Raw genomic sequence first — 16,926 nt, 5'->3', positions numbered from 1 at the left:
TATACCTGTCTTTCATATCAAATATCTATCAATCTCAGTTTTAAAATCTACAATTGATCTAGCATCAATTGCCATTTGTGGAAAGGAGTTCCAAACTGCGACCAGACTTTGGGCTAGATTTTACTGTCAGTGAGTGGGGGCAGCGCCTGCTCGCCGGCATGTAAAATGATGCGCAGTGACGTCGGATGGAACTCCTGACATCATCACGCCCCATTTAAATTTTCAGGAAGGCAGGGGGCGCAGCAAAATCAGCTGCACGCCTGCCGACCTGTCAGTGGCCTATTGAAGCCATTGACAGAGCAATTAAAGTAATTAATGGACCTGCCCGTCCAACCTTAAGGTTGGCGGGCAGGCCAGGAGCCCCGGCGGGAACTAGGAAAAGCATGAAACCTCATCCAATGGCGGGATGAGGTTTCATGTCGGCTTTTAAAAATTTTAATAAAGTTTTTTTTGAAATTATGAACATGTCCCAACTCATGTGACATGAGGGGACATGTTAGGGAAATTTTATTTTTCTATTTTAAGCTTTTTCACATATAGAGCCAATCTCCCTGAGGCTAAGTGCAGCCTCAGGGAGATGAGTGCGCTCTTTCGTGCGCATGCGTGAAAGACCGCACTCTCGATTTTAGTAATCCCCCCGCCCACACAGGGAGAGCATAGTGCTTCCCTGCGGACGTCACGCTGGGTGGGCCTTAATTGGCCCGCCCACATAAAATGGTGCCATGTCTCCAATTGGGGGCGCCAATTGGAAGCATGCCGCACGCTCTCACCCATCAACCTCCCTCCCAACGGGAGGAAAACTCAGCCCTTTGTGTGTAGAAATGTTTCTTAATTTTTCCATATTTGCAGATTGGAGTTTGCTGGAGTTTGTCTTAGCAGAATTTAGCATTTTGTATGAGTGGAATCAATGATTTTATTCATTCTGATCCTACAGGTTTTATAATGCTAACAAGTGCAAACTGGAACTAAACAGCCTTTTATTTTAAACAATTTTGCATCTGCTTCTGATTTGAAGTGAGATGCAGATACACACAAGTTATTAAATTCATCCAAACATATCAGATTTCAATGTTGGCTTATCTTAATCTTCTAAGGTACTTATACTCATAATAATTCAAAAGCTTCATCAACAAAGGTTATGTGGTCCAGAAGGAAAAATTAATGTCACACCTGTTCTGACTGCAGCAATGTGAAACCTTCATTTCATACTCTCATGTATTCCTCCTAAAATAACTTATAAAATTAATACAAAAATCATTAGTGATATAGCAGTAGATTTATTTCTGCTAAAAACTTCAACTTTTTCATTATCCATAATAGTCATTGGAGATAAAAATCCTTCATCTCATTTATTTGCGCTGAATTTCAATGAAGCAATTTTGGAACATGCTTAACTACCCGCACTGCAGCAGATTGCTTGCCGAACTCTTGTATTCTCCCCATGACTATCCTATTTTTGATATTTGAAACAAACATTTAGTGCATATTTTAGTAATAAATGTCATTATGTGACAGGGGACTCATTTTGACAAAATCTGATTTAAAGGAAATGAGTTTATAGAAAAACTAGTCAACTACTAAATGAGAATCTGTTTGAGTTATGAATGCTGCTTTCATCCCAGAGATTTTTGCCAAAATTTACAGGCATGTTGCAATTATGTCTAAGCAGGCGCACGTGGTCACTATCCCCTTTTCCAAGATAAGCACTAACCTTTCTACAGACATCTCTAAAGTTCATGTTTGTGGCCATCATTTTTCAAGATCCATATGTTTGGTGTGATATCATTGGTACCATTTTTCAACTTTATGGGGGTGATTTTTGCTTCCCAATCAGAAACTAGATTGAGGTGGGGAGGGAGAGGTCAGTGGCTGTCTGGAGGAATCGCTGGAGGAGCTGTGCCAGTTTCTAGATTGCTCCTCATCAGCATGGTGGAGATGAGCTGCAACCTCAAAATGCCCTCCTAGCTCAACATTTCGACAGGTCTGCAACAGCTTAGAGATTTTCTTCACTGGCAAAAGAGAGAAGCACTGCAGAGCTGCAGGAAGATAACAGCCTGAGTTCTAGTATGACTGTTCTGAACCAACGAACAAAATATGATGGGGTATAATGTGGCAGGAAGTAAGTGTTAGTTTACAGGAATTGTGGGCTAAATGCAAGGTATTTATATATAATATGTAAATAGTTAGATAATGGTCTACAGAAAATCAAACAACACAGAATAATTGAAATTCATCAGGTTTTTTACATTGTTTGAAAGTGATCCATATTCCAGAATCAGAATTTGAATCAGGAAATCTCAAAAGCATGAATCTGCTTTGATTTTACTGTTGGCTGTCAGTGGGGCAAATCGACTCCACCATACAGAGTTTTATTCAGAAACACATCCATTTGGTCCCTTGAATAAAATAGCAATTAAGTAAAACGGGAGAATGCAGGAGATAATTTTGGCAGGCATGATGACAGAGTGCAGCGAGTTGAACACGTAAGCAGCATGTGGCTGATTTGGATTTGATGTGAAATCTCTCACTGAGATTGAGCTTTATTTAGCATAGATAATCACAGAATTCATCTGTTTGAAAATTTGATATTCAGAGTTCCCATCGTGTTTGTGCCTTACCAAAGCAGTGAAGAGGGTCTAATCAAAGTCAGAAATTATATCCTCTCACTGCAGTATCCCTCCTCATCATCCTTGAACTGCCTTTGACCACGCATCCTCCAACACCTGAAAACACCCAGTTGTACCTCCTTACTACCTGTCCCAGCAGCTCCATTATTGCCTATAGGTGGAATTTTCCTCTCCCGCCAGCAGCGGGATTCATAGTGGGCGGGGGAGCAAGATTTGGTAGGAAGCCAAAAATCAGTTTCCCGACGGCGGGAAATTAATTTGGAATCTTGTGCTCCTGACATTCATAGCAGCTTAAAGGCGGCTTGAATATCCTGCAGAACTATGTCGTGAATGCCATTTGCATCTCATGAAGGCTTATTAAAAGGCCAACATAGCAGAATCTTGTCCCTCCCAGCTCCAAATTAAGTGCCCCAGCAGCAGGAGTATAGAACATTCACTTTCACGACTGTACGTCAATGGCATGACCTGGCGAGGTAAACTGCTTCCTGGATTTTCAGATCAGTTGACGCTGCTTTTGCCTTCTTGCAGATCGTTCTTGGGTACTGGTAGCCAAAGCTGCGCCGAGGCTAGAAACAGTATACAGGCAAAGCTGGGATGGAGGGTGGAAGGATGGGGTGGAGGCTGAGCAGGGGAGGCAGGCGAAGGCTGGAAGGAGGGTGGAAGGTGGAACGGAGGTTCAGTAGGGGAGGCAGGCCTAGCGGTGAGGCCGAGAGGAGAGTGTCCAGGGAAGGGGGGAGGAGTGCGTTAGAGGATGGAGTCTTTGGGGGAGAACCCGGGGTACTGGTGGTAGGTGGGAACAGTGACAGTCAGAGGGGGAAGTGGGATTCGGAAGGGTGAGAGGTTCAGGGTCTGTGTCTGCCAGATGTAGGTGTCGCTGTGGGTCATGGAGGGGGAGAAGAATGGTGGCATGGATAACAGGAGGGAGCATGGTCAGGATGGGCTTTGAAAGACATTTGGAGGTGGATGGTGATAGGGTTTAGGGTAGAACTGAGGGTAGAGTGAAGGTGACATTGGGTGGGTCAATGGTGAGAGGAAGAAGTTTTTGGGTGATGGGGGAGGGTAAAAGGTGGTGAGTTTGGAATGGTATGTGTACCATTTTTCCAGCAGCAGCAAGACAATGGCTTCAATGTAAAACTGTGATACATTGAAGTGGGGGGAGGGTCTGTTCAGTTGGGTGAAGTTCAAGGCCAGCGTATTTAGCCAACTAAAGGGACACCCTATTAATCATGAAGAAACTGTATGAGAGCAATTCTCAGTTGTGATCCTCCCTCCATGGTGAAGCCCACGCAGCAGCAGGTTTGTTTCTGAATCATGGGTCTCAGAACATCAAGATCCCAGCAGGGTGCCATTCAATCTGAGCTATTTGCCATTGGCTGCAGTCAGACCCAGGGATGAAGGGAGGGTGGGAAGTGGATGCCTACATGGTTCATGGCTGGTGGTGACCATCCAGCTCGTGACTCCAGACCTTCATTCTCCCCGGTGAATCGTCATGGCTGACAAGGGATCGTGCAGTTAGCCTTTCTATGCTGCCAAGGCAATGGTCTCTCTATGGAATTTTGAGGGTAGTGGAGCCAAGTGGAAAAGTGTCCATGTGAGGCTTCTTGCACATGGCTCTCATCACCCTGGTCAAAGAGCAGTGTCTCCATACACATTCATGTGTGAACAAGAGGAACGCCCATCTCTGGTCCTCCAGGATATTCTTTACCTGGAATGGATGACAGCAACAGGATAATCACCATGCTTGATAAGTGATTCTCCCACATCCAAATGATGTCTGCTTGATATTTAAGGGTGACAGGTGTATTTTCCAGCCATCATGGTCACATATTATGTGCCTTAGCCTATGGCGCAAATGTGGAAATAATGGCTACTCACTGTGGTGAGATTGTATGGGAAACAATGCAACTGGAGTTCCAGATGGGAGTTCTTTGGGGTTACGTATTTGACGCCTGAATGCATGAGGAAAATTGAGCTATTTGAATATACATTGAATCCATGAGACTTGGAGAAGGAATAAAGAAAAATATATTTCCAAAAGTGCAAAGTGTATACAATGAGTAAGCACTTGAGCCGCCAGTGTGCATTCAAAACCTTTTAATTTTTTGAACCCTGCCACTACATCTCGGTGCTGCCTTGACATCCGAAGCAGGGGTGGAGGCAGCCTGCTGATCGCTAGGATCCTCCTTCTACTTGCCTGGGACAACTTCAGTGTGCATCCTCTGGAGGCCTGAGCCTGGAGGGCCCAGGCTTGCTAAGGTCTCCTGCTCTGGGGCAGGTGTGCCCTCCTTGGCCTGACTTGCAGGAGGCAGTGGGCACATGGAAGCTGGAGTGGCAGGGCATCCTTGTAGCATCTTGGGTGGATGCGCCTGGGATAGCTGGTTGGTGCTCCTCCTCCCTGTGGGTGCCTGATGGCCCCTCCCTGACTCCATGAGGAGGAGGGGCACCTGGATGAAGGTGGAGATGCCCCCTCTTGCCAAGTCACTGCTGGATCCCACCCATTGCTAGACTGATGGAGTGCAGGTCTGAGCTCAAATCTGGCAGAAACTGTTGGACCTGGGTCTCCAAGGTGGCTGCCATCCTTCCAAAGAGACTTTAAAGCGCTTGCTTGTCGGAGTCACAAAGAGAAATGTGGATGGACTCCTCCATCCCTTGTCCCATTCTGCTGATAGCCTCTGGCAACTCTGTTTGATGTTCCCCTGCTGCTCTATTCATCTCCAACATTTGCCCAAGAGCCAATTCTAGAGGCTTGTCATCGGGCTCAGAGTCTGCAGGGGCCTGGTCTCCAGCAGTGATCTGAGTGCCAAAGACCTCAGTTGTCACTGCCTCTGCCTGCTGTGGACCCGTGTCTGTGAGGTAATCATCAGATTATGAACCCAAGCTTACTCTAGAACTAGGACCCACTGAGGTGTGTGTACCTGCACTGGTGGATGGTGCAGCTGAACACAGTGATGGCTGTACAAGTGTGGGAACCTCTTCTTCTTCCTCCAAGGTGGGCCTGGGGGTGAGGCTTCCTCTTGTGGAGGACAATGTCCTCCCCCTCTCTTTGCTGATATCTCAAATGGAGAAAAGAGAGAATTAGTGATTGAATAGGCAGGCTCAAACATCACACAGCATAATCATTGACCGCATGTGGTCACTGTATAATGGATACTTCCTCACTGGGTTGTTGAGGGAGGCTGATCTCGCCTTCTGTGCAGGTAAGGTCAGTGTCCTCCCTTGCCAGCTCTGCAGCCTGCTCCTCGAATGGGGTGGGTGCCCTGAGCTCCAGGGCCCCAGCTCCAGTCTGGAATCTCTCCCTCTTCTTGTGGGCTATCTTGTCTTGCATAAAGACAGATCTATTGAGTGTGAGCACTATGGATGAAAGAGCAGTTCAGAAGCTTGCATGCCTGTTGTATGTACTGAGTCCTCCCCAGTAAGGGATTAAGATGCCATTTTCTGCAGGATCTCACATGAGATGGTGAGCTTTAAGTGGCTATGACACATTGAGTGCTGATGAACCACATTCTGATCATGTGTGACATCCCTGTGGGCTCTAACCCTTGGTCCACTTGATGCCTTTATGACTGTGTGAGTTTACGGTGAGTAGAAGTTAGACTTACCTTAGTGGAGCCAATGAAATCATTCATCTGTTTCCTGCACTGCCGGGTGGCCCTTCTTTGGGCCAAGGGTACCAACCATCCTGGCAACCTCCTCCCAGTTTGCCATTGTCAGGCAGGAGGGACTCCTGCTCCCAGCCCTTGGAAAGAGGATCTCCCGCCTTTCCTTGACTTCCTGGAGGAGAATCTCTAGGGAGACATCACTGAACTGTGGGGCCAAAGGTTGCTGTCTTTTCCTAGATATTCTTTTTATGCAATCCCGAGTCCTATAGTGAGTGAATGGCAGCCTGGGTGCTGTTTAAATATGGTGCCCAAACGTTGAAGCCTATGAGATGATGGTGGGGTGGGGGAGTCACTGCCTGCCCCGCCACGAGATTTAACATGCTCCTTACAGATGTATAATTAATGAGCTGACAGGCAGAAGATCGGGTGTGAAAACCTGCCCTGACACCCGGTGGGAATGATGTCAATTTTCCCACCCGCCACTGCACTCGGTCTCCAAAACAGAAAATTGCGCCCTCTGGGTGAGCCACAACTTCCTCCAGCTAAACCTTGGTAAGATCAAAGACTTTGTAGGTTCCGCCACAAATTCTGCAAATTGGTTCCATCCCATTCCCTGGCCACTGTCTCAGGCTGAACGAAATGGTTCACAGCCTTATCATCCCATTTCTGCCTGAGCTGTGTTTGGGAATTTGGGGGAGTTAAATTGGGAAAAATTCTGAGCATGTCAGGAAGCTGGCTCCAATCCACAGACAACTTGACTGAGGTGGAATGAAATGGGTAGCTAACTCCCAGGAGGCAAGTATATTAATAAGCTGGCAGCCTATGATTTAATCTGCTTTGTAGGTTTTATAGTGGGTGACTGGGGATTCTCAGTTTTCTGGAAAGTTGAAACAAGACATGAACAGTTTGAAGGAAAAGATAATTATCTTCAGTGTTGCTTGTGGGGCCAGGAGGAACAGGAATGTTTTCCCATGACCCTCCAAGCTCCACCCCATCAGACCACATTGCCCTACCATCCCCCCCAAACCCAGTCAAGGGCCCCCAAGGTTAGGAACCGACCATCTCTGCACCCTGAGGTCAGGGATCGGACCTACCTGCTCCTGCAGCAATCCCTGCTGGACTGCAAGTCAAACCAGTCAATCAGACTGACTTCCAGGTGGGGAACCAGTCAGGGCCAAAAGCTGCACATTGTGATGTTAAAACTCACACACCTTCACCTTCAACCAGTATGTCGCTGAAACCCTTGTCTATAACCATTGCTAACTCCAAGTCTTAATTATTCCCATGCTCTCCTGGCTGGCCTCCTATCTTTAAGGATTTGTAGCCTCAACTTATCCAAAACTTTCTACCTTTTTCTAATATAATAATTCATATAAGAATTTATTTTAATCATTTATCCTCAATACCCTAATAATAATGAACACTGAATATTATATATAGGAAATTGATACAATCAGGACATTGTGAACTCCTGATGTCACAACTCTTCTGGTGATTGCTTTGATAAAAAAGCTCTGCTATCGCTATCATGCATTTGATTACACCATGTTAAGACCCCAGTTGAAGAAGGTGTCAGAAGGAAACAATTAATTATGTAGGAAATCACCTACTTAGTAAAACATGAGGAAAATTAATGAAGAATGTTACAGCAAAGGAATAATAAAACTCATGCTTGTCTTTTGCATCAACTTTTTGGGGCTTCTTGGTGAATAAGCTGTATCAACATTCCAAAAATTTACATAGAGGTAGAATTTTGTAGAGATTTTTGCTTGTATTAAACTACCAGCTTTTTAAATAACAATTGTGTTTCTTTGAACTAACTGAAGGACACAGAATTCACCCAATGATGCACAAAAGAGCTAATTTCTTACTTTGTTCATCCAATATATTGGAGGTGATTTTCAACTTTTTAGAACCACATTCACAGTGATAAATGGGTGGGAAGCAAACCAAAAGCAATTCAAAGAGCAACTGCTCACTGGCCACCTGAACTCCATGTGACTTGATTTTCTAATATGCCTCAAAATAGTCAGCCAGCACTCCCATCCAGCGAAAAAGGGAACCTTATTAAAATAGTTAAGTTATGCTCCTACACTATTAATGAGTGCCAATATGTCCTCTGTCCAGTGGTAAGGGATATGGAGCAGTCTAACCAGTGGCGCCATGTTTTAGATGTGGCAAAGTAGAGTATGAGCAAATAATCTATGCTAACTTTTCAGTGCTGCACTGTCAAAGATGCCATCTTTCAGATGAGATGTTAAACTGAGGCCAAATCTGTTCTATTCGACAAAAATCGGATTTCTATAATCCTGCCTAAGCTTCACTGCTTGTCAAAAAACAAGACTATTTATCACTTTAACTTATTTCTGTTTCTAAAACTTTGCTGTGCACACATTGGCTATTGCATTTCTCTGCACTGCAACACTGATTGAACCTTAAAAAGTAATGTATTTGCTGTGAAGCATTTTTCGATATCCTGAGGTCATGAAAGGACTTTATAAATGCAAGTTCCTTCCTAATAAATGTTTAGATTAAATCATGGCTACATTGGAAAATACATTTCAGTGGAGAAGTAGCAAATATAAGCAGAAAATTGAATTGGGATAATTGGAAATGATTTGGAATTCACAAGTAAGGATTTAAATCCTGAATGATAAAATGGAAGAGAGATAAAAAAGGAAAGAAAGAAAGAGAGAGACAACATTATTATTATACTCAGATCGAATTGGGTGGTAATATTTTAACTTGTCAGGATAAATTTGTATTCTCTATAATTCATGATTGTTAATTTTTAATCAATATTATATAGTAGTTTGGAGAGAATAAGGAACTTCATTAATCTGCATAATACATGGTATAGATTTAGCTGGATTGCTAAATTGATTATTCAAATGAGTGATAGAGACAGTAAAAATAATTCTGAACTGGACAATATGGACCTACTTTTGAAATTAAGTAAAAGATCCTTTAAATGCTTGTTTTGCTCCCAAGATATCTTCCCTACTTTCCTCAACAACTTTGCAAAATTAGTGTTTCAATTTCCAGCTAAGTTTCCTTTGTTCCCTGGAATCTCCTTCCTTAAAATCCACCCCTGGGTACCTTGGGCATTCTTATTTCTTGAAGGTACCCATTGTGTACTGTTTGGATCAGTCCACAGCTCCCTGTAGCTGCATCAGCCTTTGCTCTAGTGCACTGCTGCTTTTTTATTCATTTGTGGGATGTGGGCATCATTGGCTAGGCCAGCATTTGTTGCCCACACCTAATTGCCCTTGAGAAGATGGTGGTGATCTGCCTTCTTGAACCACTGCAGTCCATGTGGTGTAGTTATACCCACAGTGCTGTTAGGGAGGGAGTTCCAGGGTTTTGGCCCAGCAACAACGAAGGAATGGCGATATATTTCCAAGTCAGGATGGTGAGTGACTTGGAGGGGAACTTCCAGTTGATGGTGTTTCCATATACCTGCTTTTCTTGTCCTTCTAGATGGTAGTGATCATGTGTCTGGAAGGTGTTGTCTAAGGAGCCTTGGTGAGTTCCTGCAGTGCATCTTGTAGATGGTAAACACTGCTGCTAATGTGCATCAGTGGTGGAGGGAGTGAATGTTTGTGGATGGGTTGCCAATTAAGTGGGTTGCTTTGTCCTGGATGGTGTCAAGCTTCTTGAAGGGTGTTGGAGCTGCGCTCATCCAGGCAAGTGGGGACTATTCCGTCACACTCCTGACTAGCCCTTGTAGATGCTGGACAGACTTTGGGAAGTCAGGAGGTGAGTTACTCAGAACAGGATTCCTAGCCTCTGACCTGCTGTTGTAGCCATAGTATTTATATGGCTAGTCCAGTTCTGTGTCCGGTCAATGGTAACCCCCAAGATGTTGATAGTGGGGGATTCAGTGAAGTTAATGCCATTGAATGCCAAGGGACGATGGTTAGATTCTCTCTTGTTGGAGATGGTCATTGCCTGGCACTTGTGTGACATGAATGTTACTTGCCACTTGCCAGTCCAAGCCTGGATTTTGTCCAGGTCTTACTGCATTTGGACATGGACTGCTTCAGTATCTGAGGAGTCGCGAATGGTGCTGAACATTATGCAATCATCAGCGAACACCCTACTTCTGGCCTTATGAATGAAGGTCATTGATGAAGCAGCTGAAGATGGTTGGGCCTAGGACACTACTCTAAGGGACTTGTGTAGTCCTGGAGCTGAGATGATTGATGTCCAACAACCACAACCATCTTCCTTTGCTTCAGGTATGATTCCAACCAGCTGAGAGTTTCCCCCGATTCCAAATGACTCCAGTTTTGCTGGGGCTCCTTGATACCACACTCAGTCAAATGTTCTCTTGATGTCAAGGGCGGTCACTCTCACCTCACCTCTGGAGTTCCAAGGCTGTAATGAGGTCAGAAACTGAGTGACCTGGGCGAAACCCAAACTGGGCATCAGTGAGCAGGTTATTGCTAAGCAAGTGCCACTTGATAGCACTGTTGATGACCCTTTCCATCACTTCATTGATGATCATGAGTAGACTGATTGGACGGTAATTGGCCGGGTTGGATTTGTCCTCCTTTTTGTGTGCAGGGCATACCTGGGCAATTTTCCGCACTGCCGGGTAGATGCCAGTGTTGTAGCTATACTGAAATAGCTTTGCTAGGGGCACGGCAAGTTCTGGAGTACAAGTCTTCAGTACTATTGCTGGAATGTTGTCAGCGTCCATAGTCTTTGCAGTCTCCAGTGCCTTCAGCCATTTCTTCATTTCACATGGAGTGAATTGAATTGGCTGAAGACTGTCATCTGTGAAGCTGGGGACCTCCAGAGGAGGCTGAGATGGATCATGCACTCAGCATTTATCGCTGAAGATTGTAGCAAATGCTTCAGCCTGATCTTTTGTACTGATGTGCTGGGCTCCCCCGTCATTGAGGATGGAGATATTCGTGGAACCTCCTCATTCACTAAGTTGTTTAATTGTCCACCACCATTCACGACTGGTGTCCAGCAGGACTGCTGAGCTTAGATCTGATCAGTTGGTTTTGGAATAGCTTGGCTCTGTTCAGCTGGACAACATCAAATATGCTTTAGAGACTCATAGATTCATCAGTCCTTTATGCTTATATAATGGTAACTAAACATGAACATGTATTGTAAATAGTTCTACTTCATTGGAAGGGGGAAATTATCTTCAAAAAGAAAGAGGAATTTTATAATATGTGTTTAAGAGATTGCAGCATGCCATCCCTTTAAGGGAAGTGTGTCATATGATCCAGCTCAGTTTCCATTTTGGCCTGAGCCTGTGTGGCAGAACAAAGCCACACAGCCCTGCAGCACTGATGTCCTCAAGCAATCTATCCATGTGTATAGTTCACATGTGTCTGTTCTTAATAAATGAACCCACAATGTGTTTGCACAATCCTTATGAGGGATTCATGTCTTTTATATCATCTTAGCACTACCTCATCATGGCACTACCTCAACAGAATGTGCGAGCATTGGTGAGTTGAGCGAACCTTAAATCTCTTTCCAAAAATCTTGTATCGATTTAACATTTAACTGCAAGAGCTTTTTAAATTCTAAGTTTCACCCAAGGGCCTAATGGCTATAAATTGAGAGAGGGGAATGTGCAATGAGACCTGGGTGTCCTTGTACACCAGTCACTGAAGGTAAGCATGCAGGTGCAGCAGGCAGTACAGAAGGCAAATGGTATGTTAGCCTTCATAGCCAGAAGATTCGAGTACAGGAACAGGGATGTCTTGCTGCAATTGTACAGGGCCTTGGTGAGACCACACCTGGAATATTGTGTGCAGTTTTGGTCTCCTTATCTGAGGAAGGATGTTCTTGCTATAGAGGGAGTGCAGTAAAGGTTCACCCGACTGATTCCTGGGATGGCGGGACTGACAAATGAGGAGTGTTTGGGTCGATTAGGATTATATTTGTTGGAGTTCAGAAGGATGAGGGGGGATTTCATAGAAACCTATAAAATTCTAACAGGACCAGACAGGGTAGATGCAGGAAGGATGTTCCCAATGGTGGGGGAGTCCAGAACCAGGGGTCACAGTCTGAGGATATGGGGTACACCATTTAGGACTGAGATGAGGAGAAATTTCTTCACCCAGAGAGTGGTGAGCCTGTGGAATTCATTACCACAAAAAGTAGTTGAGACCAAAATGTATGTTTTCAAGAAGGAGTTAGATATAGCTCTTGGGGCGAAAGGGATCAAAGGGTATGGGGAGAAAGCGGGAGCAGGCTGTTGAGTTGGATGATCAGTCAATGATCATAATGAATGGTGGAACAGGCTCGAAGGACCGAATGGCCTACTCCTGCTCCTAGTTTCTATGTTTCTATGTTTCTAAACAGGGAGATGGAAGCTATCCATTGGCAATAGCTAAAGTAATGAATTAAGGAAACTAGCTCAAACAGGTTGTTCTATACCTGAGCTCAGCCCCCCTTTGTTTCAGAACAAATAAGTTCAGCAAGTTCGGTGAGGATGGGAGGGAGGTATTTTCGAATTTTTTTACTCTGCAGGAATTGGCTTTTGCTCTACTACAGGGAAGAAGCTAGCTGTTTGGTAAATATCTGAAAAGTGGATAAGTCTATTCTGTTCCTAAGGTTCAAAATAGTACAGGACATTGTGGTAAGGTTTATAAAATACATAGAAGAAAATAGAAAATTTAATAAAATAGCCACCGCCCAAAGATATGCTAGTTAGGTGGATTGGCTACTGTACATTTTCCCTTAGTGTCTGTGTCTCTGTGTGGGTGCATGTGAGTGTGTGCCCTGTGATGGACAGCTGTCCCATCCTAGGTGTACTCTACCTAGCACCCACTGTTAGGATAGGCTCTGAGTCCCTGTAACCCTAAATTGGATGAAGTGGTTCTAGAAAAGCGAGTGAGTGAATTAAGTAATTATTTAAAGCACATAAGGACGACAAGAGAGGTTATATGTCATTGCTACAGCATGTGAGAGCTTCTGGATGCCTATGTGATCTAGGGCTAAGACATCAGCAGTAAGTGTTTGCGCCTTGAGGAGCTTCAGCTCAGAGTCATTGAGCTGGCGGCTGAGCTGCGGACACTGTGTCACACCGGGGAGGTGGAGAAATGCCAGGACCCTTTGTACCAGGAAGCAATCACACGCCTTAGGATAGGGTCTTCTGATTTGGAAGGCGGCTATGGAAAGGAGGCTGTGACTGTGAGTGAGGCAGGTAAGGGGACCCAGGAGCCTGGAGTGCAGGAGTGTGGGCCTCTGCAATTGTCCAACAGGTTTGAGGTTCTCTCAGCTTGCTTGGATAGGAGTGGGGGCTACAGGGTGGTTAAGCTGACTGACCATGGCACTGTGGTACAGGAAGCCATTCAAGGGGGAGGAGAAAAAAATAATGTAGTGGTAGTAGGGGACAGCAAAGTGAGGGAGATTGACAGTGTTTTCTGTAGCAAAGAGCAAGAGTCCAGGTGGCTGTGTTGCCTGCCCAGAGCCAGGGTTTGGTGCATTTGCTCAAGGCTGGAGAGGAGCTTAAAGTGGGAGTGCAAGAATCCAGTTGTCATGGTCCATGTAGATACCAATGACATAGGCAGGAGGTTCTGCATAGGCAGTATAAGGAGCTAGGCACTAAATTAAGAACAAAGCCTAAAAGGTGATAATCTCTGGATGTAGGCAAATAAAATTGGAGAAATGAATTCATGGCTCAAAGCCTAGTGTGGGAGAAGTGGGATCTGGTTTGTAGGACACTAGCACCAGTACTGGGGAAAGTGGGGGCTGAACTGTTGGGATGGTCTGCACCTGAACTGTGCTGGGGTTGATGTCCTAGTGAACCATATAACGAGAGAAATGGAGAAGGCTTTAAACTAAATAGTGGGGACAAGGGATCAAATTTGGGAAGATGTAAACAAAAGAGTAGAAACAAGGCAAGAGAGAAATATACTAATATGAGAAATGATAAACAGAACGTGACAGGAAGAGACAGAGAATACAAACCTAAGAGTAAATCAGTAGATAAGGCCAGACATAAAAATAATAAAAGGACAAAATTAAAGGCTCTGTATCTAAATGCACGTAACATTTAAAACAAAACAGATGAACTAATAGTGCATATAGAAATAAATAAATATGGTCTGATAATCATTACAGAGACATGGCTGCAGGATGACAAAAACTGGGACCTGAATATACAAGGGTACATGACATTTGGGAAGGACAAGAAGCTAGGAGCAGGTGGAGGGGCGGCTCTGTTAATTAATGATGTAGGTATTAACGCAATAAAGAAGGATGACCTAAATTCAGGAAACCTGATTGTAGGAGCAGTTTGGGTTGAGATGAGAAACAGTAAAGGCAAAAATTTACTTATGGGAGTGGTATACAGGCCCCTTTATTGTAACTACACGGTAGTACAGAGTATAAGAGAAGAAATAATGGGAGCTTGTCAGAAAGGTACAACAATAATCATGGGGAATTTTAATCTACAGATAGACAGGAAAAATCAGATGGGCAAAGGTAACCTTGGTGAGGAGTTCATAGAATGTGTTTGGAATTGTTTATTAGAACAGCACATTCTGGAACCAACCAACTCGACCTGGTATTGTGCAATGAGATGGGATTAATTGATAACCTCATAGTGAAGGCACTCCTCTGACTTAGGGATCATAATATGATTGAATTTTACATTCAGTTTGAGGGAGAGAAGAATAGGTTCAGGACTACTACTTTAAACTTAAATAAGGACAGTTATGAGGGCATGAAAGCAGAGCTAGCTAGAGTGAACTGGCAAATGAGGTTAAGGGATAGGTCCATAGAGATGCAGTGGCAGACTTTTAAAGGGATATTTCAGAATACACAGAAAAGATACATCCCATTGAGAAAGAAAACTTCCAAGGCAGGAACCCACCATCTAAAAGGATAAAAGGATAAAGACAGTTTCAAACTTAAAGAAAAAGCCATATAATTGCGCAAAGATTAGTGGCAAGTCAGAAGATTGGACAGAATAAAATGAACAGCAAAGAATGACAAAAAGCTTTATAAAGAGGGAAACATTAGAGAAAGCTAGCTGGAAATATAAAGATGGATAGTAAGAGTTTCTGAAGGTATTTATTAAGAGAAGAGAAAACATGTTTGTCCTATAGAAAGTGAGTCTGGGGAGTTAATAAGGGAAATTAAGGAAATGACAGATGAATTGAACAGATATTTTGCATCGCTTTTCACCATAGAGGATATGAATAACATGCCAGGAATAGCTGTAAATCAGGAAATGGAAGGGAGGGAGGAACTCAGGAAAATTACAATTACCAGAGAAGTGTTATTGAGCAAATTATTGGAGCTGCGGGCTGATAAATCCCCGGGTCCTGATCAACTTCATCCTCAGGCCTTGAAAGATGTGGAAAGTGAAATAGTTGAATTGTTGGTCTTAATTTTCCAAAATTCCCTAGATTTGCAGAATGTTCCATTAGATTGGAAAATAGCAACTATAACTCCTTTATTCCAAAAGGGAGGGAGACAGAGAGCAGGAAACTACAGGCTGTTAGCTTAATATCTATCATAGGGAAAACGTTAGAAGCTGTTATTAAAGTTGCTATAGCAGGGCATTTAGAAAGATTTAAGGCAATCAGGCAGGGTCAATATAGTTTTGTTAAAGGGAAATCATGTTTAACCAATTTATTGGAGTCCTTTGAGGAAGTAACATGTGCTGTGGATAAAGGGGAACCAGTGGATGTACTGTACATAGATTTCCAAAAGGCGTTTGATGAGGTGCCACATCAAAGTTTATTGCAGAAAATAAAAGCTCATGGTTTAGGGGGTAATATATTGGCATGGATAGAAGATTAGCTAGCTAACAGGAATTAGAGTGTAGCCATAAATAGATCTTTTCTGGTTGGCAGGATGTCACGAGTGGCATGTCACAGTGCTGATCAGTGCTGAGACCTCAACCTTTTACAATTTTTATAAATGACTTGGATAAAGGGACAGGTGGTATCATTGCTAAATTTGATGATAACACAAAGATAGGTAGGAAAGTAAGTTGAGAAGATGTGGCAGAAGTACAATAATTTTTATATTTTTGGGTTTATTGTAATGTAGGTTTATGGGTGTGAGTGTAGTTGGGTCTGTCTGTGTGAGTTAATTACATTTAGAGTCAGGTAGACTGCAAGCTGAAAATCATCAAAAGAAGCTATGTGTAGAAAGGTACATGGAATGCTAATGAGTAAACATGGATGCTCGCTTAGCATGTAAGGTGTGAAGGGAATTTGCATTTTTAGATAAATGAAGGGTTGGTTGGATTCCAAAGGCATGTTAGTCTGTTTACAACTAGCCAGATAAGCAAGGCTAAGGAGTGTTTATTTTCCCCAAAGGTTACTGACAATATTGCCAACATGAAAGTTTTTATATTATGAGGAATATACAGTTTCAAAGACATATGGAACAATAGAATTTACATTTTAAAGAGACAGAAACATAAATAAAGGAGAATGAAAGGCTATGTGAGGAGAGGGCCATGTAAGATCTAACAGGAGTGTGTGAAACAGCCTTCAAGAAGCCTCCAGCCATTTGTGCATAAATCTGCTATGTAAAGTAACTGAAATTGGCGAAGCCATTTGAAATTCCTCTGTCAAGTGTGTACTGTGTTAACTTGTTGACTTTGTTTTAAATCTAAAATCTATTTTGGACAGTTGCTGTAAAGTGTGTGTGTAATTGGGAGTCAAGTTAATTAGGAATTTTATGAGTTGTTATAGTAG

Source organism: Carcharodon carcharias, chromosome 14, assembly GCF_017639515.1.
Source record: "Carcharodon carcharias isolate sCarCar2 chromosome 14, sCarCar2.pri, whole genome shotgun sequence".
Lineage (NCBI taxonomy): Eukaryota > Metazoa > Chordata > Chondrichthyes > Lamniformes > Lamnidae > Carcharodon > Carcharodon carcharias.
This window is presented reverse-complemented; position numbering follows the sequence as displayed.